Below are 24,881 nucleotides of genomic sequence, written 5' to 3'. Positions count from 1 at the left end.
AGAGGGCGAGAAACAGAGGGCGAGAAACAGAGAGCGAGAAACAGAGGGCGAGAAACAGAGGGCGAGAAACAGAGGGGCTGAAAAAGAGGGGCTGAAACAGAGGGGCTGAAACAGAGGGGCTAAAACAGAGGGCGAGAAACAGAGGGGCTGAAACAGAGGGGCTGAAACAGATGGCGAGAAACAGAGGGCCTGAAACAGTGGGCCTGAAACAGAGGTGCTGAAACAGAGGGGCTGAAACAGAGGGGCTGAAACAGAGGGGCTCAAACAGAGGGCGAGAAACAGAGGAGCTGAAACAGAGGGGCTGAAACAGAGGAGCTGAAACAGAGGGCGAGAAACAGAAGGCGAGAAACAGAGGGTCTGAAACAGAGGAGCTGAAACAGAGGGGCTGAAACAGAGGGGCTGAAACAGAGGGGCTGCAACAGAGGGCGAGAAACAGAGGGGCGGAAACAGAGGGCGAGAAACAGAGGGGCTGAAACAGAGGGCGAGAAACAGAGGGGCTGTAACAGAGGGGCTGAAACAGACGGGCTGAAACAGTGGGTCTGCAACAGAGGGCGAGAAAGAGAGGGGCTGAAACAGAGGGCGAGAAACAGAGGGGCTGAAACAGAGGGACTGAAACAGTGGGCGAGAAACAGTGGGCGAGAAACAGAGGGCGAGAAACAGAGAGCGAGAAACAGAGGGCGAGAAACAGAGGGCGAGAAACAGAGGGGCTGAAAAAGAGGGGCTGAAACAGAGGGGCTGAAACAGAGGGGCTAAAACAGAGGGCGAGAAACAGAGGGGCTGAAACAGAGGGGCTGAAACAGATGGCGAGAAACAGAGGGCCTGAAACAGTGGGCCTGAAACAGAGGTGCTGAAACAGAGGGGCTGAAACAGAGGGGCTGAAACAGAGGGGCTCAAACAGAGGGCGAGAAACAGAGGAGCTGAAACAGAGGGGCTGAAACAGAGGAGCTGAAACAGAGGGCGAGAAACAGAAGGCGAGAAACAGAGGGTCTGAAACAGAGGAGCTGAAACAGAGGGGCTGAAACAGAGGGGCTGAAACAGAGGGGCTGCAACAGAGGGCGAGAAACAGAGGGGCGGAAACAGAGGGCGAGAAACAGAGGGGCTGAAACAGAGGGCGAGAAACAGAGGGGCTGTAACAGAGGGGCTGAAACAGACGGGCTGAAACAGTGGGTCTGCAACAGAGGGCGAGAAAGAGAGGGGCTGAAACAGAGGGCGAGAAACAGAGGGGCTGAAACAGAGGGACTGAAACAGTGGGCGAGAAACAGTGGGCGAGAAACAGAGGGGCTGAAACAGAGGGGCTGAAACAAAGGGGCTGAAACAGTTGGGCTGAAACTGAGGGCGAGAAACAGAGGGCGAGAAACAGAGGGCGAGAAACAGAGGGGCTGAAACAGAGGGGCTGAAACAGAGGTGCTGAAACAGAGGGCGAGAAACAGAGGGCGAGAAACAGAGGGCGAGAAACAGAGGGGCTGAAACAGAGGGGCTGAAACAGAGGGGCTGAAACAGAGGGGCAGAAACAGAGGGGCTGAAACAGAGGGCGAGAAACAGAGGGGATGAAACAGAGGGGCTGAAACAGAGGGCGAGAAACAGAGGGGCTGAAACAGAGGGGCTGAAACAGAGGGGCTGAAACAGAGGGAGAGAAACAGAGGGCGAGAAACAGAGGGGCTGAAACTGAGGGACTGAAACAGAGGGGCTGAAACAGAGGGCGAGAAACAGAGGGCGAGAAACAGAGGGCGAAAAACAGAGGGCGAGAAACAGAGGGCGAGAAACAGAGGGGCTGAAACAGAGGTGCTGAAACAGAGGGACTGAAACAGAGGGGCTGAAACAGAGAGGCTGAAACAGAGGGGCTGAAACAGAGGGCGAGAAACAGAGGGCGAGAAACAGATGGGCTGAAACAGAGGGGCTGATACAGAAGGGCTGAAACAGAGGGGCTGAAACAGAGTGGCTGAAACAGAGGGCGAGAAACAGAGGGCGAGAAACAGAGGGCGAGATACAGAGGGCGAGAAACAGAGGGCGAGAAACAGTGGGGCTGAAACAGAGGGGCTGAAACAGAGGGGCTGAAACAAAGGGGCAGAAACAGAGGGGCTGAAACAGAGGGCGAGAAACAGAGGGCGAGAAACAGAGAGCGAGAAACAGAGGGCGAGAAACAGAGGGCGAGAAACAGAGGGCGAGAATCAGAGGGGCTGAAACAGAGGGGCTGAAACAGAGGGGCTGAAACAGAGGGGCTGAAACAGAGGGCGAGAAACAGAGGGCGAGAAACAGAGGGGCTGAAACAGAGGGGCTGATACAGAGGGGCTGAAACAGAGGGGCTGAAACAGAGGGCGAGAAACAGAGGGGCTGAAACAGAGGGGCTGAAACAGAGTGCGAGAAACAGAGGGGCTGAAACAGAGGTCGAGAAACAGAGGGGCTCAAACAGAGGGCGAGAAACAAAGGGCGAGAAACAGAGGGCGAGAATCAGAGGGGCTGAAACAGAGGGGCTGAAACAGAGGGGCTGAAGCAGAGGGGCTGAAACAGAGGGCGAGAAACAGAGGGCGAGAAACAGAGGGGCTGAAACAGAGGGGCTGATACAGAGGGGCTGAAACAGAGGGGCTGAAACAGAGGGCGAGAAACAGAGGGGTTGAAACAGAGGGGCTGAAACAGAGTGCGAGAAACAGAGGGGCTGAAACAGAGGGCGAGAAACAGAGGGGCTGAAACAGAGGGCGAGAAACAAAGGGCGAGAAACAGAGGTGCTGAAACAGAGGGGCTGAAACAGAGGGGCTGAAACAGAGGGTCTGAAACAGAGGGGCTGAAACAGAGGGGCTGAAACAGAGGGGCTGAAACAGAGGGGCTGAATCAGAGGGGCTGAAACTGAGGGCGAGAAACAGTGGGCGAGAAACAGAGGGCGAGAAACAGAGGGGCTGAAACAGAGGGGCTGAAACAGATGGGCTGAAACAGAGGGCGAGAAACAGAGGGCGAGAAACAGAGAGCGAGAAACGGAGGGCGAGAAACAGAGGGCGAGAAACAGAGGGCGAGAAACAGAGGGGCTGAAACAGAGGGGCTGAAACAGAGGGGATGAAACAGAGGGGCTGAAACAGTTTGGCTGAAACAGAGGGGCTGAAACAGAGGGCGAGAAACAGAGGGCGAGAAAAAAAAAGCGAGAAACAGAGGGCGAGAAACAGAGGGCGAGAAACAGAGGGCGAGAAACAGAGGGGCTGAAACAGAGGGGCTGAAACAGAGGGGCTGAATCAGAGGGCGAGAAACAGAGGGGCTGAAACAGAGGGGCTGAAACAGAGGGGCTGATACAGAGGGGCGGAAACAGAGGGGCTGAAACAGAGGGACTGAAACAGAGGGGCTGAAACAGAGGGCGAGAAACAGAGGGGCTGAAACAGAGGGCGAGAAACAAAGGGCGAGAAACAGAGGTGCTGAAACAGAGGGGCTGAAACAGAGGGCGAGAAACAGAGGGGCTGAAACAGAGGGGCTGAAACAGAGGGCGAGAAACAGAGGGGCTGAAACAGAGGGGCTGAAAGAGATGGCGAGAAACAGAGGGGCTGAAACAGTGGGCGAGAAACAGAGGGGCTGAAACAGAGGGCGAGAAACAGAGAGCGAGGAACAGAGGAGCTGAAACAGAGGGGCTGAAACAGAGGGCGAGAAACAGAGGGCCAGAAACAGAGAGCGAGAAACAGAGGGCGAGAAACAGAGGGCGAGAAACAGAGGGGCTGAAACAGAGGGGCTGAAACAGAGGGGCTGAAACAGAGGGCGAGAAACAGAGGGCGAGGAACAGAGGGCGAGAAACAGAGGGCGAGAAACAGAGGATCTGAAACAGAGGGGCTGAAACAGAGGGGCTGAAACAGAGGGGCTGAAACAGAGGGCGAGAAACAGAGGGGCTGAAACAGAGGGGCTGAAACAGAGGGGCTGAAACAGAGGGGCTGAAACAGAGGGCGAGAAACAGAGGGCGAGAAACAGAGGGCGAGAAACAGAGGGGCTGAAACAGAGGGGCTGAAACAGAGGTGCTGAAACAGAGGGCGAGAAACAGAGGGCGAGAAAGAGAGAGCGAGAAACAGAGGGCGAGAAACAGAGGGGCTGAAACAGAGGGGCTGAAACAGAGGGGCTGAAACAGAGGGGCTGAAACAGAGGGCGAGAAACAGTGAGCGAGAAACAGAGGGCGAGAAACAGAGGAGCTGAAACAGAGTGGCTGAAACAGAGGGGCTGAAACAGAGGGCGAGAAACAGAGGGCGAGAAACAGAGAGCGAGAAACAGAGGGCGAGAAACAGAGGGCGAGAAACAGAGGGCTGAAAAAGAGGGGCTGAAACAGAGGGGCTGAAACAGAGGGGCTGAAACAGAGGGCGAGAAACAGAGGGGCTGAAACAGAGGGGCTGAAACAGATGGCGAGAAACAGAGGGGATGAAACAGTGGGCCTGAAACAGAGGGGCTGAAACAGAGGGGCTGAAACAGAGGGGCTGAAACAGAGGGGCTCAAACAGAGGGCGAGAAACAGAGGGGCTGAAACAGAGGGGCTGAAACAGAGGGGCTGAAACAGAGGGCGAGAAACAGAGGGCGAGAAACAGAGGGTCTGAAACAGAGGGGATGAAACAGAGGGGCTGAAACAGAGGGGCTGAAACAGAGGGGCTGCAACAGAGGGCGAGAAACAGAGGGGCGGAAACAGAGGGCGAGAAACAGAGGGGCTGAAACAGAGGGGCTGAAATAGACGGGATGAAACAGAGGGTCTGCAACAGAGGGCGAGAAAGAGAGGGGCTGAAAGAGAGGGCGAGAAACAGAGGTGCTGAAACAGAGGGCAAGAAACAGAGGGGCTGGAACTGAGGGGCTGAAACAGTGGGCGAGAAACAGTTGGCGAGAAACAGAGGGGCTGAAACAGAGGGGCTGAAACAAAGGGGCTGAAACAGAGGGGCTGAAACTGAGGGCGAGAAACAGAGGGCGAGAAACAGAGGGCGAGAAACAGAGGGGCTGAAACAGAGGGGCTGAAACAGAGGGGATGAAACAGAGGGGCTGAAACAGAGGGGCTGAAACAGAGGGGCTGAAAGAGAGGGCGAGAAACAGAGGGCGAGAAACAAAGAGCGAGAAACAGAGGGCGAGAAACAGAGGGCGAGAAACAGAGGGCGAGAAACAGAGGGGCTGAAACAGAGGCGCTGAAACAGAGGGGCTTAAACAGAGGGCGAGAAACAGAGGGCGAGAAACAGAGGGCGAGAAACAGAGGGGCTGAAACAGAGTGGCTGAAACAGAGGGGCTGAAACAGAGGGGCTGAAACAGAGGGCGAGAAACAGAGGGGCTGAAACAGAGGGGCTGAAACAGAGGGGCTGAAACAGAGGGGCGGAAACAGAGGGGCTGAAACAGAGGGACTGAAACAGAGGGGCTGTAACAGAGGGCGAGAAACAGAGGGGCTGAAACAGTGGGCGAGAAACAAAGGGCGAGAAACAGAGGTGCTGAAACAGAGGGGCTGAAACAGAGGGCGAGAACCAGAGGGGCTGAAACAGAGGGCCTTTAACAGAGGGCGAGAAACAGAGGGGCTGAAACAGAGGGGCTGAAACAGATGGCGAGAAACAGAGGGGCTGAAACAGTGGGCGAGAAACAGAGGGGCTGAAACAGAGGGCGAGAAACAGAGAGCGAGGAACAGAGGAGCTGAAACAGAGGGGCTGAAACAGAGGGCGAGAAACAGAGGGCGAGAAACAGAGAGCGAGAAACAGAGGGCGAGAAACAGAGGGCGAGAAACAGAGGGGCTGAAACAGAGGGGCTGAAACAGAGGGGCTGAAACAGAGGGCGAGAAACAGAGGGCGAGAAACAGAGGGCGAGAAACAGAGGGCGAGAAACAGAGGGGCTGAAACAGAGGGGCTGAAACAGAGGGGCTGAAACAGAGGGGCTGAAACAGAGGGCGAGATACAGAGGGGCTGAAACAGAGGCGCTGAAACAAAGGGGATGAAACAGAGGGGCTGAAACAGAGGGCGAGAAACAGAGGGCGAGAAACAGAGGGCGAGAAACAGAGGGGCTGAAACAGAGGGGCTGAAACAGAGGGGCTGAAACAGAAGGGCTGAAACAGAGGGCGAGAAAGAGAGAGCGAGAAACAGAGAGCGAGAAACAGAGGGGCTGAAACAGAGGGGCTGAAACAGAGGGGCTGAAACAGAGGGGCTGAAACAGAGGGCGAGAAACAGTGGGCGAGAAACAGAGGGCGAGAAACGGAGGAGCTGAAACAGAGTGGCTGAAACAGAGGGGCTGAAACAGAGGGCGAGAAACAGAGGGCGAGAAACAGAGAGCGAGAAACAGACGGCGAGAAACAGAGGGCGAGAAACAGAGGGGCTGAAAAAGAGGGGCTGAAACAGAGGGGCTGAAACAGAGGGGCTGAAACAGAGGGCGAGAAACAGAGGGGCCGAAACAGAGGGGCTGAAACAGAGGGGCTCAAACAGAGGGCGAGAAACAGAGGGGCTAAAACAGAGGGGCTGAAACAGAGGGGCTGAAACAGAGGGCGAGAAACAGAGGGCGAGAAACAGAGGGTCTGAAACTGAGGAGCTGAAACAGAGGGGCTGAAACAGAGGGGCTGAAACAGAGGGGCTGCAACAGAGGGCGAGAATCAGAGGGGCGGAAACAGAGGGCGAGAAACAGAGTGGCTGAAACAGAGGGCGAGAAACAGAGGGGCTGTAACAGAGGGGCTGAAACAGACGGGCTGAAACAGAGGGCCTGCAACTGAGGGCGAGAAAGAGAGGGGCTGAAAGAGAGGGCGAGAAACAGAGGTGCTGAAACAGAGGGCAAGAAACAGAGGGGCAGGAACTGAGGGGCAGAAACAGAGGGGCTGAAACAGAGGGCGAGAAACAGAGGGCAAGAAACAGAGGGGCTGAAACAGAGGGGCTGAAACAGAGGGGCTGAAACAGTTGGGCTGAAACTGAGGGCGTGAAACAAAGAGCGAGAAACAGAGGGCGAGAAACAGAGGGCGAGAAACAGAGAGAGAGATACATTGGGCAAGAAACAGAGGGCGAGAAACAGAGGGCGAGAAACAGAGGGGCTGAAACAGAGGGGCTGAAACAGAGGGGCTGAAACAGAGGGGCAGAAACAGAGGGGCTGAAACAGAGGGCGAGAAACAGAGGGCGACAAACAGAGAGCGAGAAACAGAGGGCGAGAAACAGAGGGCGAGAAACAGAGGGCGAGAATCAGAGGGGCTGAAACAGAGGGGCTGAAACAGAGGGGCTGAAACAGAGGGGCTGAAACAGAGGGGCTGAAACAGAGGGCGAGAAACAGAGGGCGAGAAACAGAGGGGCTGAAACAGAGGGGCTGATACAGAGGGGCTGAAACAGAGGGGCTGAAACAGAGGGCGAGAAACAGAGGGGTTGAAACAGAGGGGCTAAAACAGAGAGCGAGAAACAGAGGGGCTGAAACAGAGGGCGAGAAACAGAGGGGCTGAAACAGAGGGCGAGAAACAAAGGGCGAGAAACAGAGGTGCTGAAACAGAGGGGCTGAAACAGAGGGGCTGAAACAGAGGGTCTGAAACAGAGGGCGAGAAACAGAGGGGCTGAAACAGAGGGGCTGAAACAGATGGCGAGAAACAGAGGGGCTGAAACAGTGGGCGAGAAACAGAGGGCGAGAAACAGAGGTCGAGAAACAGAGGGCGAGAAACAGAGGGGCTGAAACAGAGGTGCTGAAACAGAGGGGCTGAAACAGAGCGGCTGAAACAGAGGGGCTGAAACAGAGGGACTGAAACAGAGGGCGAGAAACAGTGGGCGAGAAACAGAGGGGCTGAAACAGAGGGGCTGAAACAAAGGGGCTGAAACAGTTGGGCTGAAACTGAGGGCGTGAAACAGAGGGCGAGAAACAGAGGGCGAGAAACAGAGGGGCTGAAACAGAGGGGCTGAAACAGAGGTGCTAAAACAGAGGGCGAGAAACAGAGGGCGAGAAACAGAGAGAGAGATACATTGGGCAAGAAACAGAGGGCGAGAAACAGAGGGCGAGAAACAGAGGGGCTGAAACAGAGGGGCTGAAACAGAGGGGCTGAAACAGAGGGGCAGAAACAGAGGGGCTGAAACAGAGGGCGAGAAACAGAGGGCGACAAACAGAGAGCGAGAAACAGAGGGCGAGAAACAGAGGGCGAGAAACAGAGGGCGAGAATCAGAGGGGCTGAAACAGAGGGGCTGAAACAGAGGGGCTGAAACAGAGGGGCTGAAACAGAGGGGCTGAAACAGAGGGCGAGAAACAGAGGGCGAGAAACAGAGGGGCTGAAACAGAGGGGCTGATACAGAGGGGCTGAAACAGAGGGGCTGAAACAGAGGGCGAGAAACAGAGGGGTTGAAACAGAGGGGCTAAAACAGAGAGCGAGAAACAGAGGGGCTGAAACAGAGGGCGAGAAACAGAGGGGCTGAAACAGAGGGCGAGAAACAAAGGGCGAGAAACAGAGGTGCTGAAACAGGGGCTGAAACAGAGGGGCTGAAACAGAGGGTCTGAAACAGAGGGCGAGAAACAGAGGGGCTGAAACAGAGGGGCTGAAACAGATGGCGAGAAACAGAGGGGCTGAAACAGTGGGCGAGAAACAGAGGGGCTGAAACAGAGGGCGAGAAACAGAGAGCGAGAAACAGAGGGCGAGAAACAGAGGGCGAGAAACAGAGGGCGAGAAACAGAGGGGCTGTAACAGAGGGGCTGAAACAGAGGGGCTGAAACAGAGGGGCTGAAACAGAGGGCGAGAAACAGAGGGCGAGAAACAGAGGGCGAGAAACAGAGGGGCTGAAACAGAGGGGCTGGAACAGAGGTGCTGAAACAGAGGGCGAGAAACAGAGGGCGAGAAACAGAGAGCGAGAAACAGAGGGCAAGAAACAGAGGGCGAGAAACAGAGGGCGAGAAACAGAGGGGCTGAAACAAAGGGGCTGAAACAGAGGGGCTGAAACAGAGGGGCAGAAACAGAGGGGCTGAAACAGAGGGCGAGAAACAGAGGGCGACAAACAGAGAGCGAGAAACAGAGGGCGAGAAACAGAGGGCGAGAAACAGAGGGCGAGAATCAGAGGGGCTGAAACAGAGGGGCTGAAACAGAGGGGCTGAAACAGAGGGGCTGAAACAGAGGGGCTGAAACAGAGGGCGAGAAACAGAGGGCGAGAAACAGAGGGGCTGAAACAGAGGGGATGATAGAGAGGGGCTGAAACAGAGGGGCTGAAACAGAGGGCGAGAAACAGAGGGGTTGAAACAGAGGGGCTGAAACAGAGTGCGAGAAACAGAGGGGCTGAAACTGAGGGCGAGAAACAGAGGGGCTGAAACAGAGGGCGAGAAACAAAGGGCGAGAAACAGAGGTGCTGAAACAGAGGGGCTGAAACAGAGGGGCTGAAACAGAGGGTCTGAAACAGAGGGCGAGAAACAGAGGGGCTGAAACAGAGGGGCTGAAACAGATGGCGAGAAACAGAGGGGCTGAAACACTGGGCGAGAAACAGAGGGGCTGAAACAGAGGGCGAGAAACAGAGAGCGAGAAACAGAGGGCGAGAAACAGAGGGCGAGAAACAGAGGGCGAGAAACAGAGGGGCTGAAACAGAGGGGCTGAAACAGAGGGGCTGAAACAGAGGGGCTGAAACAGAGGGCGAGAAACAGAGGGCGAGAAACAGAGGGGCTGAAACAGAGGGGCTGATACAGAGGGGCTGAAACAGAGGGGCTGAAACAGAGGGCGAGAAACAGAGGGGATGAAACAGAGGGGCTGAAACAGAGGACGAGAAACAGAGGGGCTGAAACAGAGGGGCTGAAACAGAGGGGATGAAACAGAGGGGCTGAAACAGAGGGGCTGAAACAGAGGGGCTGAAAGAGAGGGCGAGAAACAGAGGGCGAGAAACAAAGAGCGAGAAACAGAGGGCGAGAAACAGAGGGCGAGAAACAGAGGGCGAGAAACAGAGGGGCTGAAACAGAGGCGCTGAAACAGAGGGGCTTAAACAGAGGGCGAGAAACAGAGGGCGAGAAACAGAGGGCGAGAAACAGAGGGGCTGAAACAGAGTGGCTGAAACAGAGGGGCTGAAACAGAGGGGCTGAAACAGAGGGCGAGAAACAGAGGGGCTGAAACAGAGGGGCTGAAACAGAGGGGCTGAAACAGAGGGGCGGAAACAGAGGGGCTGAAACAGAGGGACTGAAACAGAGGGGCTGTAACAGAGGGCGAGAAACAGAGGGGCTGAAACAGTGGGCGAGAAACAAAGGGCGAGAAACAGAGGTGCTGAAACAGAGGGGCTGAAACAGAGGGCGAGAACCAGAGGGGCTGAAACAGAGGGCCTTTAACAGAGGGCGAGAAACAGAGGGGCTGAAACAGAGGGGCTGAAACAGATGGCGAGAAACAGAGGGGCTGAAACAGTGGGCGAGAAACAGAGGGGCTGAAACAGAGGGCGAGAAACAGAGAGCGAGGAACAGAGGAGCTGAAACAGAGGGGCTGAAACAGAGGGCGAGAAACAGAGGGCGAGAAACAGAGAGCGAGAAACAGAGGGCGAGAAACAGAGGGCGAGAAACAGAGGGGCTGAAACAGAGGGGCTGAAACAGAGGGGCTGAAACAGAGGGCGAGAAACAGAGGGCGAGAAACAGAGGGCGAGAAACAGAGGGCGAGAAACAGAGGGGCTGAAACAGAGGGGCTGAAACAGAGGGGCTGAAACAGAGGGGCTGAAACAGAGGGCGAGATACAGAGGGGCTGAAACAGAGGCGCTGAAACAAAGGGGATGAAACAGAGGGGCTGAAACAGAGGGCGAGAAACAGAGGGCGAGAAACAGAGGGCGAGAAACAGAGGGGCTGAAACAGAGGGGCTGAAACAGAGGGGCTGAAACAGAGGGGCTGAAACAGAGGGCGAGAAAGAGAGAGCGAGAAACAGAGAGCGAGAAACAGAGGGGCTGAAACAGAGGGGCTGAAACAGAGGGGCTGAAACAGAGGGGCTGAAACAGAGGGCGAGAAACAGTGGGCGAGAAACAGAGGGCGAGAAACGGAGGAGCTGAAACAGAGTGGCTGAAACAGAGGGGCTGAAACAGAGGGCGAGAAACAGAGGGCGAGAAACAGAGAGCGAGAAACAGACGGCGAGAAACAGAGGGCGAGAAACAGAGGGGCTGAAAAAGAGGGGCTGAAACAGAGGGGCTGAAACAGAGGGGCTGAAACAGAGGGCGAGAAACAGAGGGGCCGAAACAGAGGGGCTGAAACAGAGGGGCTCAAACAGAGGGCGAGAAACAGAGGGGCTAAAACAGAGGGGCTGAAACAGAGGGGCTGAAACAGAGGGCGAGAAACAGAGGGCGAGAAACAGAGGGTCTGAAACTGAGGAGCTGAAACAGAGGGGCTGAAACAGAGGGGCTGAAACAGAGGGGCTGCAACAGAGGGCGAGAATCAGAGGGGCGGAAACAGAGGGCGAGAAACAGAGTGGCTGAAACAGAGGGCGAGAAACAGAGGGGCTGTAACAGAGGGGCTGAAACAGACGGGCTGAAACAGAGGGCCTGCAACTGAGGGCGAGAAAGAGAGGGGCTGAAAGAGAGGGCGAGAAACAGAGGTGCTGAAACAGAGGGCAAGAAACAGAGGGGCAGGAACTGAGGGGCAGAAACAGAGGGGCTGAAACAGAGGGCGAGAAACAGAGGGCAAGAAACAGAGGGGCTGAAACAGAGGGGCTGAAACAGAGGGGCTGAAACAGTTGGGCTGAAACTGAGGGCGTGAAACAAAGAGCGAGAAACAGAGGGCGAGAAACAGAGGGCGAGAAACAGAGAGAGAGATACATTGGGCAAGAAACAGAGGGCGAGAAACAGAGGGCGAGAAACAGAGGGGCTGAAACAGAGGGGCTGAAACAGAGGGGCTGAAACAGAGGGGCAGAAACAGAGGGGCTGAAACAGAGGGCGAGAAACAGAGGGCGACAAACAGAGAGCGAGAAACAGAGGGCGAGAAACAGAGGGCGAGAAACAGAGGGCGAGAATCAGAGGGGCTGAAACAGAGGGGCTGAAACAGAGGGGCTGAAACAGAGGGGCTGAAACAGAGGGGCTGAAACAGAGGGCGAGAAACAGAGGGCGAGAAACAGAGGGGCTGAAACAGAGGGGCTGATACAGAGGGGCTGAAACAGAGGGGCTGAAACAGAGGGCGAGAAACAGAGGGGTTGAAACAGAGGGGCTAAAACAGAGCGCGAGAAACAGAGGGGCTGAAACAGAGGGCGAGAAACAGAGGGGCCGAAACAGAGGGCGAGAAACAAAGGGCGAGAAACAGAGGTGCTGAAACAGAGGGGCTGAAACAGAGGGGCTGAAACAGAGGGTCTGAAACAGAGGGCGAGAAACAGAGGGGCTGAAACAGAGGGGCTGAAACAGATGGCGAGAAACAGAGGGGCTGAAACAGTGGGCGAGAAACAGAGGGCGAGAAACAGAGGTCGAGAAACAGAGGGCGAGAAACAGAGGGGCTGAAACAGAGGTGCTGAAACAGAGGGGCTGAAACAGAGCGGCTGAAACAGAGGGGCTGAAACAGAGGGACTGAAACAGAGGGCGAGAAACAGTGGGCGAGAAACAGAGGGGCTGAAACAGAGGGGCTGAAACAAAGGGGCTGAAACAGTTGGGCTGAAACTGAGGGCGTGAAACAGAGGGCGAGAAACAGAGGGCGAGAAACAGAGGGGCTGAAACAGAGGGGCTGAAACAGAGGTGCTAAAACAGAGGGCGAGAAACAGAGGGCGAGAAACAGAGAGAGAGATACATTGGGCAAGAAACAGAGGGCGAGAAACAGAGGGCGAGAAACAGAGGGGCTGAAACAGAGGGGCTGAAACAGAGGGGCTGAAACAGAGGGGCAGAAACAGAGGGGCTGAAACAGTGGGCGAGAAACAGAGGGCGACAAACAGAGAGCGAGAAACAGAGGGCGAGAAACAGAGGGCGAGAAACAGAGGGCGAGAATCAGAGGGGCTGAAACAGAGGGGCTGAAACAGAGGGGCTGAAACAGAGGGGCTGAAACAGAGGGGCTGAAACAGAGGGCGAGAAACAGAGGGCGAGAAACAGAGGGGCTGAAACAGAGGGGCTGATACAGAGGGGCTGAAACAGAGGGGCTGAAACAGAGGGCGAGAAACAGAGGGGTTGAAACAGAGGGGCTAAAACAGAGAGCGAGAAACAGAGGGGCTGAAACAGAGGGCGAGGAACAGAGGGGCTGAAACAGAGGGCGAGAAACAAAGGGCGAGAAACAGAGGTGCTGAAACAGGGGCTGAAACAGAGGGGCTGAAACAGAGGGTCTGAAACAGAGGGCGAGAAACAGAGGGGCTGAAACAGAGGGGCTGAAACAGATGGCGAGAAACAGAGGGGCTGAAACAGTGGGCGAGAAACAGAGGGGCTGAAACAGAGGGCGAGAAACAGAGAGCGAGAAACAGAGGGCGAGAAACAGAGGGCGAGAAACAGAGGGCGAGAAACAGAGGGGCTGTAACAGAGGGGCTGAAACAGAGGGGCTGAAACAGAGGGGCTGAAACAGAGGGCGAGAAACAGAGGGCGAGAAACAGAGGGCGAGAAACAGAGGGGCTGAAACAGAGGGGCTGGAACAGAGGTGCTGAAACAGAGGGCGAGAAACAGAGGGCGAGAAACAGAGAGCGAGAAACAGAGGGCAAGAAACAGAGGGCGAGAAACAGAGGGCGAGAAACAGAGGGGCTGAAACAAAGGGGCTGAAACAGAGGGGCTGAAACAGAGGGGCAGAAACAGAGGGGCTGAAACAGAGGGCGAGAAACAGAGGGCGACAAACAGAGAGCGAGAAACAGAGGGCGAGAAACAGAGGGCGAGAAACAGAGGGCGAGAATCAGAGGGGCTGAAACAGAGGGGCTGAAACAGAGGGGCTGAAACAGAGGGGCTGAAACAGAGGGGCTGAAACAGAGGGCGAGAAACAGAGGGCGAGAAACAGAGGGGCTGAAACAGAGGGGATGATAGAGAGGGGCTGAAACAGAGGGGCTGAAACAGAGGGCGAGAAACAGAGGGGTTGAAACAGAGGGGCTGAAACAGAGTGCGAGAAACAGAGGGGCTGAAACTGAGGGCGAGAAACAGAGGGGCTGAAACAGAGGGCGAGAAACAAAGGGCGAGAAACAGAGGTGCTGAAACAGAGGGGCTGAAACAGAGGGGCTGAAACAGAGGGTCTGAAACAGAGGGCGAGAAACAGAGGGGCTGAAACAGAGGGGCTGAAACAGATGGCGAGAAACAGAGGGGCTGAAACACTGGGCGAGAAACAGAGGGGCTGAAACAGAGGGCGAGAAACAGAGAGCGAGAAACAGAGGGCGAGAAACAGAGGGCGAGAAACAGAGGGCGAGAAACAGAGGGGCTGAAACAGAGGGGCTGAAACAGAGGGGCTGAAACAGAGGGGCTGAAACAGAGGGCGAGAAACAGAGGGCGAGAAACAGAGGGGCTGAAACAGAGGGGCTGATACAGAGGGGCTGAAACAGAGGGGCTGAAACAGAGGGCGAGAAACAGAGGGGATGAAACAGAGGGGCTGAAACAGAGGACGAGAAACAGAGGGGCTGAAACAGAGGGGCTGAAACAGAGGGGATGAAACAGAGGGGCTGAAACAGAGGGGCTTTAACAGAGGGGCTGAAAGAGAGGGCGAGAAACAGAGGGCGAGAAACAAAGAGCGAGAAACAGAGGGCGAGAAACAGAGGGCGAGAAACAGAGGGCGAGAAACAGAGGGGCTGAAACAGAGGCGCTGAAACAGAGGGGCTTAAACAGAGGGCGAGAAACAGAGGGCGAGAAACAGAGGGCGAGAAACAGAGGGGCTGAAACAGAGTGGCTGAAACAGAGGGGCTGAAACAGAGGGGCTGAAACAGAGGGCGAGAAACAGAGGGGCTGAAACAGAGGGGCTGAAACAGAGGGGCTGAAACAGAGGGGCGGAAACAGAGGGGCTGAAACAGAGGGACTGAAACAGAGGGGCTGTAACAGAGGGCGAGAAACAGAGGGGCTGAAACAGTGGGCGAGAAACAAAGGGCGAGAAACAGAGGTGCTGAAACAGAGGGGCTGAAACAGAGGGCGAGAACCAGAGGGGCTGAAACAGAGGGCCTTTAACAGAGGGCGAGAAACAGAGGGGCTGAAACAGAGGGGCTGAAACAGATGGCGAGAAACAGAGGGGCTGAAACAGTGGGCGAGAAACAGAGGGGCTGAAACAGAGGGCGAGAAACAGAGAGCGAGGAACAGAGGAGCTGAAACAGAGGGGCTGAAACAGAGGGCGAGAAACAGAGGGCGAGAAACAGAGAGCGAGAAACAGAGGGCGAGAAACAGAGGGCGAGAAACAGAGGGGCTGAAACAGAGGGGCTGAAACAGAGGGGCTGAAACAGAGGGCGAGAAACAGAGGGCGAGAAACAGAGGGCGAGAAACAGAGGGCGAGAAACAGAGGGGCTGAAACAGAGGGGCTGAAACAGAGGGGCTGAAACAGAGGGGCTGAAACAGAGGGCGAGATACAGAGGGGCTGAAACAGAGGCGCTGAAACAAAGGGGATGAAACAGAGGGGCTGAAACAGAGGGCGAGAAACAGAGGGCGAGAAACAGAGGGCGAGAAACAGAGGGGCTGAAACAGAGGGGCTGAAACAGAGGGGCTGAAACAGAGGGGCTGAAACAGAGGGCGAGAAAGAGAGAGCGAGAAACAGAGAGCGAGAAACAGAGGGGCTGAAACAGAGGGGCTGAAACAGAGGGGCTGAAACAGAGGGGCTGAAACAGAGGGCGAGAAACAGTGGGCGAGAAACAGAGGGCGAGAAACGGAGGAGCTGAAACAGAGTGGCTGAAACAGAGGGGCTGAAACAGAGGGCGAGAAACAGAGGGCGAGAAACAGAGAGCGAGAAACAGACGGCGAGAAACAGAGGGCGAGAAACAGAGGGGCTGAAAAAGAGGGGCTGAAACAGAGGGGCTGAAACAGAGGGGCTGAAACAGAGGGCGAGAAACAGAGGGGCCGAAACAGAGGGGCTGAAACAGAGGGGCTCAAACAGAGGGCGAGAAACAGAGGGGCTAAAACAGAGGGGCTGAAACAGAGGGGCTGAAACAGAGGGCGAGAAACAGAGGGCGAGAAACAGAGGGTCTGAAACTGAGGAGCTGAAACAGAGGGGCTGAAACAGAGGGGCTGAAACAGAGGGGCTGCAACAGAGGGCGAGAATCAGAGGGGCGGAAACAGAGGGCGAGAAACAGAGTGGCTGAAACAGAGGGCGAGAAACAGAGGGGCTGTAACAGAGGGGCTGAAACAGACGGGCTGAAACAGAGGGCCTGCAACTGAGGGCGAGAAAGAGAGGGGCTGAAAGAGAGGGCGAGAAACAGAGGTGCTGAAACAGAGGGCAAGAAACAGAGGGGCAGGAACTGAGGGGCAGAAACAGAGGGGCTGAAACAGAGGGCGAGAAACAGAGGGCAAGAAACAGAGGGGCTGAAACAGAGGGGCTGAAACAGAGGGGCTGAAACAGTTGGGCTGAAACTGAGGGCGTGAAACAAAGAGCGAGAAACAGAGGGCGAGAAACAGAGGGCGAGAAACAGAGAGAGAGATACATTGGGCAAGAAACAGAGGGCGAGAAACAGAGGGCGAGAAACAGAGGGGCTGAAACAGAGGGGCTGAAACAGAGGGGCTGAAACAGAGGGGCAGAAACAGAGGGGCTGAAACAGAGGGCGAGAAACAGAGGGCGACAAACAGAGAGCGAGAAACAGAGGGCGAGAAACAGAGGGCGAGAAACAGAGGGCGAGAATCAGAGGGGCTGAAACAGAGGGGCTGAAACAGAGGGGCTGAAACAGAGGGGCTGAAACAGAGGGGCTGAAACAGAGGGCGAGAAACAGAGGGCGAGAAACAGAGGGGCTGAAACAGAGGGGCTGATACAGAGGGGCTGAAACAGAGGGGCTGAAACAGAGGGCGAGAAACAGAGGGGTTGAAACAGAGGGGCTAAAACAGAGAGCGAGAAACAGAGGGGCTGAAACAGAGGGCGAGAAACAGAGGGGCTGAAACAGAGGGCGAGAAACAAAGGGCGAGAAACAGAGGTGCTGAAACAGAGGGGCTGAAACAGAGGGGCTGAAACAGAGGGTCTGAAACAGAGGGCGAGAAACAGAGGGGCTGAAACAGAGGGGCTGAAACAGATGGCGAGAAACAGAGGGGCTGAAACAGTGGGCGAGAAACAGAGGGCGAGAAACAGAGGTCGAGAAACAGAGGGCGAGAAACAGAGGGGCTGAAACAGAGGTGCTGAAACAGAGGGGCTGAAACAGAGCGGCTGAAACAGAGGGGCTGAAACAGAGGGACTGAAACAGAGGGCGAGAAACAGTGGGCGAGAAACAGAGGGGCTGAAACAGAGGGGCTGAAACAAAGGGGCTGAAACAGTTGGGCTGAAACTGAGGGCGTGAAACAGAGGGCGAGAAACAGAGGGCGAGAAACAGAGGGGCTGAAACAGAGGGGCTGAAACAGAGGTGCTAAAACAGAGGGCGAGAAACAGAGGGCGAGAAACAGAGAGAGAGATACATTGGGCAAGAAACAGAGGGCGAGAAACAGAGGGCGAGAAACAGAGGGGCTGAAACAGAGGGGCTGAAACAGAGGGGCTGAAACAGAGGGGCAGAAACAGAGGGGCTGAAACAGAGGGCGAGAAACAGAGGGCGACAAACAGAGAGCGAGAAACAGAGGGCGAGAAACAGAGGGCGAGAAACAGAGGGCGAGAATCAGAGGGGCTGAAACAGAGGGGCTGAAACAGAGGGGCTGAAACAGAGGGGCTGAAACAGAGGGGCTGAAACAGAGGGCGAGAAACAGAGGGCGAGAAACAGAGGGGCTGAAACAGAGGGGCTGATACAGAGGGGCTGAAACAGAGGGGCTGAAACAGAGGGCGAGAAACAGAGGGGTTGAAACAGAGGGGCTAAAACAGAGAGCGAGAAACAGAGGGGCTGAAACAGAGGGCGAGAAACAGAGGGGCTGAAACAGAGGGCGAGAAACAAAGGGCGAGAAACAGAGGTGCTGAAACAGGGGCTGAAACAGAGGGGCTGAAACAGAGGGTCTGAAACAGAGGGCGAGAAACAGAGGGGCTGAAACAGAGGGGCTGAAACAGATGGCGAGAAACAGAGGGGCTGAAACAGTGGGCGAGAAACAGAGGGGCTGAAACAGAGGGCGAGAAACAGAGAGCGAGAAACAGAGGGCGAGAAACAGAGGGCGAGAAACAGAGGGCGAGAAACAGAGGGGCTGTAACAGAGGGGCTGAAACAGAGGGGCTGAAACAGAGGGGCTGAAACAGAGGGCGAGAAACAGAGGGCGAGAAACAGAGGGCGAGAAACAGAGGGGCTGAAACAGAGGGGCTGGAACAGAGGTGCTGAAACAGAGGGCGAGAAACAGAGGGCGAGAAACAGAGAGCGAGAAACAGAGGGCAAGAAACAGAGGGCGAGAAACAGAGGGCGAGAAACAGAGGGGCTGAAACAAAGGGGCTGAAACAGAGGGGCTGAAACAGAGGGGCAGAAACAGAGGGGCTGAAACAGAGGGCGAGAAACAGAGGGCGACAAACAGAGAGCGAGAAACAGAGGGCGAGAAACAGAGGGCGAGAAACAGAGGGCGAGAATCAGAGGGGCTGAAACAGAGGGGCTGAAACAGAGGGGCTGAAACAGAGGGGCTGAAACAGAGGGGCTGAAACAGAGGGCGAGAAACAGAGGGCGAGAAACAGAGGGGCTGAAACAGAGGGGATGATAGAGAGGGGCTGAAACAGAGGGGCTGAAACAGAGGGCGAGAAACAGAGGGGTTGAAACAGAGGGGCTGAAACAGAGTGCGAGAAACAGAGGGGCTGAAACTGAGGGCGAGAAACAGAGGGGCTGAAACAGAGGGCGAGAAACAAAGGGCGAGAAACAGAGGTGCTGAAACAGAGGGGCTGAAACAGAGGGGCTGAAACAGAGGGTCTGAAACAGAGGGCGAGAAACAGAGGGGCTGAAACAGAGGGGCTGAAACAGATGGCGAGAAACAGAGGGGCTGAAACACTGGGCGAGAAACAGAGGGGCTGAAACAGAGGGCGAGAAACAGAGAGCGAGAAACAGAGGGCGAGAAACAGAGGGCGAGAAACAGAGGGCGAGAAACAGAGGGGCTGAAACAGAGGGGCTGAAACAGAGGGGCTGAAACAGAGGGGCTGAAACAGAGGGCGAGAAACAGAGGGCGAGAAACAGAGGGGCTGAAACAGAGGGGCTGATACAGAGGGGCTGAAACAGAGGGGCTGAAACAGAGGGCGAGAAACAGAGGGGATGAAACAGAGGGGCTGAAACAGAGGACGAGAAACAGAGGGGCTGAAACAGAGGGGCTGAAACAGAGGGGCTGAAACAGAGGGAGAGAAACAGAGGGCGAGAAACAGAGGGGCTGAAACAGAGGGACTGAAACAGAGGGGCTGAAACAGAGGGCGAGAAACAGAGGGCGAGAAACAGAGGGCGAAAAACAGAGGGCGAGAAACAGTGAGCGAGAAACAGAGGGGCTGAAACAGAGGTGCTGAAACAGAGGGACTGAAACAGAGGGGCTGAAACAGAGGGGCTGAAACAGAGGGGCTGAAACAGAGGGCGAGAAACAGAGGGCGAGAAACAGAGGGGCTGAAACAGAGGGGCTGATAGAGAGGGGCTGAAACAGAGGGGCTGAAACAGAGGGGCTGAAACAGAGGGCGAGAAACAGAGGGCGAGAAACAGAGGGCGAGAAACAGAGGGCGAGAAACAGAGGGCAAGAAACAGTGGGGCTGAAACAGAGGGGCTGAAACAGAGGGGCTGAAACAGAGGGGCAGAAACAGAGGGGCTGAAACAGAGGGCGAGAAACAGAGGGCGAGAAACAGAGAGCGAGAAACAGAGGGCGAGAAACAGAGGGCGAGAAACAGTGGGCGAGAATCAGAGGGGCTGAAACAGAGGGGCTGAAACAGAGGGCGAGAAACAGAGGGGCTGAAACAGAGGGGCTGAAACAGAGGGCGAGAAACAGAGGGCAAGAAACAGAGGGGCTGAAACAGAGGGGCTGAAACAGAGGGGCTGAAACAGAGGGCGAGAAACAGAGGGCAAGAAACAGAGGTCGAGAAACAGAGGGCGAGAAACAGAGGGGCTGAAACAGAGGTGCTGAAACAGAAGGGCTGAAACAGAGGGGCTGAAACAGAGGGGCTGAAACAGAGGGACTGAAACAGAGGGCGAGAAACAGTGGGCGAGAAACAGAGGGGCTGAAACAGAGGGGCTGAAACAAAGGGGCTGAAACAGTTGGGCTGAAACAGAGGGCGAGAAACAGAGGGCGAGAAACAGAGGGCGAGAAACAGAGGGGCTGAAACAGAGGGGCTGAAACAGAGGTGCTGAAACAGAGGGCGAGAAACAGAGGGCGAGAAACAGAGAGCGAGAAACATTGGGCAAGAAACAGAGGGCGAGAAACAGAGGGCGAGAAACAGAGGGGCTGAAACAGAGGGGCTGAAACAGAGGGGCTGAAACAGAGGGGCAGAAACAGAGGGGCTGAAACAGAGGGCGAGAAACAGAGGGCGACAAACAGAGAGCGAGAAACAGAGGGCGAGAAACAGAGGGCGAGAAACAGAGGGCGAGAATCAGAGGGGCTGAAACAGAGGGGCTGAAACAGAGGGGCTGAAACAGAGGGGCTGAAACAGAGGGGCTGAAACAGAGGGCGAGAAACATAGGGCGAGAAACAGAGGGGCTGAAACAGAGGGGCTGATACAGAGGGGCTGAAACAGAGGGGCTGAAACAGAGGGCGAGAAACAGAGGGGTTGAAACAGAGGGGCTAAAACAGAGTGCGAGAAACAGAGGGGCTGAAACAGAGGGCGAGAAACAGAGGGGCTGAAACAGAGGGCGAGAAACAAAGGGCGAGAAACAGAGGTGCTGAAACAGAGGGGCTGAAACAGAGGGGCTGAAACAGAGGGTCTGAAACAGAGGGCGAGAAACAGAGGGGCTGAAACAGAGGGGCTGAAACAGATGGCGAGAAACAGAGGGGCTGAAACAGTGGGCGAGAAACAGAGGGGCTGAAACAGAGGGCGAGAAACAGAGAGCGAGAAACAGAGGGCGAGAAACAGAGGGCGAGAAACAGAGGGCGAGAAACAGAGGGGCTGAAACAGAGGGGCTGAAACAGTTGGGCTGAAACAGAGGGGCTGAAACAGAGGGCGAGAAACAGAGGGCGAGAAACAGAGGGCGAGAAACAGAGGGGCTGAAACAGAGGGGCTGAAACAGAGGTGCTGAAACAGAGGGCGAGAAACAGAGGGCGAGAAACAGAGAGCGAGAAACAGAGGGCAAGAAACAGAGGGCGAGAAACAGAGGGCGAGAAACAGAGGGGCTGAAACAAAGGGGCTGAAACAGAGGGGCTGAAACAGAGGGGCAGAAACAGAGAGGCTGAAACAGAGGGCGAGAAACAGAGGGCGACAAACAGAGAGCGAGAAACAGAGGGCGAGAAACAGAGGGCGAGAAACAGAGGGCGAGAATCAGAGGGGCTGAAACAGAGGGGCTGAAACAGAGGGGCTGAAACAGAGGGGCTGAAACAGAGGGGCTGAAACAGAGGGCGAGAAACAGAGGGCGAGAAACAGAGGGGCTGAAACAGAGGGGTTGATAGAGAGGGGCTGAAACAGAGGGGCTGAAACAGAGGGCGAGAAACAGAGGGGTTGAAACAGAGGGGCTGAAACAGAGTGCGAGAAACAGAGGGGCTGAAACTGAGGGCGAGAAACAGAGGGGCTGAAACAGAGGGCGAGAAACAAAGGGCGAGAAACAGAGGTGCTGAAACAGAGGGGCTGAAACAGAGGGGCTGAAACAGAGGGTCTGAAACAGAGGGCGAGAAACAGAGGGGCTGAAACAGAGGGGCTGAAACAGATGGCGAGAAACAGAGGGGCTGAAACAGTGGGCGAGAAACAGAGGGGCTGAAACAGAGGGCGAGAAACAGAGAGCGAGAAACAGAGGGCGAGAAACAGAGGGCGAGAAACAGAGGGCGAGAAACAGAGGGGCTGAAACAGAGGGGCTGAAACAGAGGGGCTGAAACAGAGGGGCTGAAACAGAGGGCGAGAAACAGAGGGCGAGAAAAAGAGGGGCTGAAACAGAGGGGCTGATACAGAGGGGCTGAAACAGAGGGGCTGAAACAGAGGGCGAGAAACAGAGGGGATGAAACAGAGGGGCTGAAACAGAGGACGAGAAACAGAGGGGCTGAAACAGAGGGGCTGAAACAGAGGGGCTGAAACAGAGGGAGAGAAACAGAGGGCGAGAAACAGAGGGGCTGAAACAGAGGGACTGAAACAGAGGGGCTGAAACAGAGGGCGAGAAACAGAGGGCGAGAAACAGAGGGCGAAAAACAGAGGGCGAGAAACAGTGGGCGAGAAACAGAGGGGCTGAAACAGAGGTGCTGAAACAGAGGGACTGAAACAGAGGGGCTGAAACAGAGGGGCTGAAACAGAGGGGCTGAAACAGAGGGCGAGAAACAGAGGGCGAGAAACAGAGGGGCTGAAACACAGGGGCTGATAGAGAGGGGCTGAAACAGAGGGGCTGAAACAGAGGGGCTGAAACAGAGGGGGAGAAACAGAGGGCGAGAAACAGAGGGCGAGAAACAGAGGGCGAGAAACAGAGGGCAAGAAACAGTGGGGCTGAAACAGAGGGGCTGAAACAGAGGGGCTGAAACAGAGGGGCAGAAACAGAGGGGCTGAAACAGAGGGCGAGAAACAGAGGGCGAGAAACAGAGAGCGAGAAACAGAGGGCGAGAAACAGAGGGCGAGAAACAGAGGGCGAGAATCAGAGGGGCTGAAACAGAGGGGCTGAAACAGAGGGGCTGAAACAGAGGGGCTGAAACAGAGGGCGAGAAACAGAGGGCGAGAAACAGAGGGGCTGAAACAGAGGGGCTGATACAGAGGGGCTGAAACAGAGGGGCTGAAACAGAGGGCGAGAAACAGAGGGGCTGAAACAGAGGGGCTGAAACAGAGTGCGAGAAACAGAGGGGCTGAAACAGTGGGCGAGAAACAGAGGGGCTCAAACAGAGGGCGAGAAACAAAGGGCGAGAACCAGAGGGCGAGAATCAGAGGGGCTGAAACAGAGGGGCTGAAACAGAGGGGCTGAAACAGAGGGGCTGAAACAGAGGGGCTGAAACAGAGGGCGAGAAACAGAGGGCGAGAAACAGAGGGGCTGAAACAGAGGGTATGATACAGAGGGGCTGAAACAGAGGGGCTGAAACAGAGGGCGAGAAACAGAGGGGTTGAAACAGAGGGGCTGAAACAGAGTGCGAGAAACAGAGGGGCTGAAGCAGAGGGCGAGAAACAGAGGGGCTGAAACAGAGTGGCTGAAACAGAGGGGCTGAAACAGAGGGCGAGAAACAGAGGGCGAGAAACAAAGAGCGAGAAACAGAGGGCGAGAAACAGAGGGCGACAAACAGAGGGCGAGAAACAGAGGGCGAGAAACAGAGGGGCTGAAACAGAGGGGCTGAAACAGAGGGGCTGAAACAGAGGGGCTGAAACAGAGGGGCTGGAACAGAGGACGAGAAACAGTGGGCGAGAAACAGAGGGGCAGAAACAGAGGGGCAGAAACAAAGGGGCTGAAACAGAGGGGCTGAAACTGAGGGCGAGAAACAGAGGGCGAGAAACAGAGGGGCTGAAACAGAGGGGCTGAAACAGAGGGGCTGAAACAGAGGGGCTGAAACAGAGGGCGAGAAACAGAGAGCGAGAAACAGACGGCGAGAAACAGAGGGCGAGAAACAGAGGGGCTGAAAAAGAGGGGCTGAAACAGCTGGGCTGAAACAGAGGGGCTGAAACAGAGGGCGAGAAACAGAGGGGCTGAAACAGATGGGCTGAAACAGAGGGGCTCAAACAGAGGGCGAGAAACAGATGGGCTAAAACAGAGGGGCTGAAACAGAGGGGCTGAAACAGAGGGCGAGAAACAGAGGGCGAGAAACAGAGGGTCTGAAACTGAGGAGCTGAAACAGAGGGGCTGAAACAGAGGGGCTGAAACAGAGGGGCTGCAACAGAGGGCGAGAAACAGAGGGGCGGAAACAGAGGGCGAGAAACAGAGTGGCTGAAACAGAGGGCGAGAAACAGAGGGGCTGTAACAGAGGGGCTGAAACAGACGGGCTGAAACAGAGGGCCTGCAACTGAGGGCGAGAAAGAGAGGGGCTGAAAGAGAGGGCGAGAAACAGAGGTGCTGAAACAGAGGGCAAGAAACAGAGGGGCAGGAACTGAGGGGCAGAAACAGAGGGGCTGAAACAGAGGGCGAGAAACAGAGGGCAAGAAACAGAGGGGCTGAAACAGAGGGGCTGAAACAGAGGGGCTGAAACAGAGGGCGAGAAACAGAGGGCGAGAAACAGAGGTCGAGAAACAGAGGGCGAGAAACAGAGGGGCTGAAACAGAGGTGCTGAAACAGAGGGGCTGAAACAGAGGGGCTGAAACAGAGGGGCTGAAACAGAGGGACTGAAACAGAGGGCGAGAAACAGTGGGCGAGAAACAGAGGGGCTGAAACAGAGGGGCTGAAACAAAGGGGCTGAAACAGTTGGGCTGAAACTGAGGGCGAGAAACAGAGGGCGAGAAACAGAGGGCGAGAAACAGAGGGGCTGAAACAGAGGGGCTGAAACAGAGGTGCTGAAACAGAGGGCGAGAAACAGAGGGCGAGAAACAGAGAGCGAGAAACATTGGGCAAGAAACAGAGAGCGAGAAACAGAGGGCGAGAAACAGAGGGGCTGAAACAGAGGGGCTGAAACAGAGGGGCTGAAACAGAGGGGCAGAAACAGATGGGCTGAAACAGAGGGCGAGAAACAGAGGGCGACAAACAGAGAGCGAGAAACAGAGGGCGAGAAACAGAGGGCGAGAAACAGAGGGCGAGAATCAGAGGGGCTGAAACAGAGGGGCTGAAACAGAGGGGCTGAAACAGAGGGGCTGAAACAGAGGGCGAGAAACAGAGGGCGAGAAAGAGAGGGGCTGAAACAGAGGGGCTGATACAGAGGGGCTGAAACAGAGGGGCTGAAACAGAGGGCGAGAAACAGAGGGGTTGAAACAGTGGGGCTAAAACAGAGTGCGAGAAACAGAGGGGCTGAAACAGAGGGCGAGAAACAGAGGGGCTGAAACAGAGGGCGAG

Source organism: Stegostoma tigrinum, unplaced genomic scaffold, assembly GCF_030684315.1.
Source record: "Stegostoma tigrinum isolate sSteTig4 unplaced genomic scaffold, sSteTig4.hap1 scaffold_48, whole genome shotgun sequence".
Lineage (NCBI taxonomy): Eukaryota > Metazoa > Chordata > Chondrichthyes > Orectolobiformes > Stegostomatidae > Stegostoma > Stegostoma tigrinum.
This window is presented reverse-complemented; position numbering follows the sequence as displayed.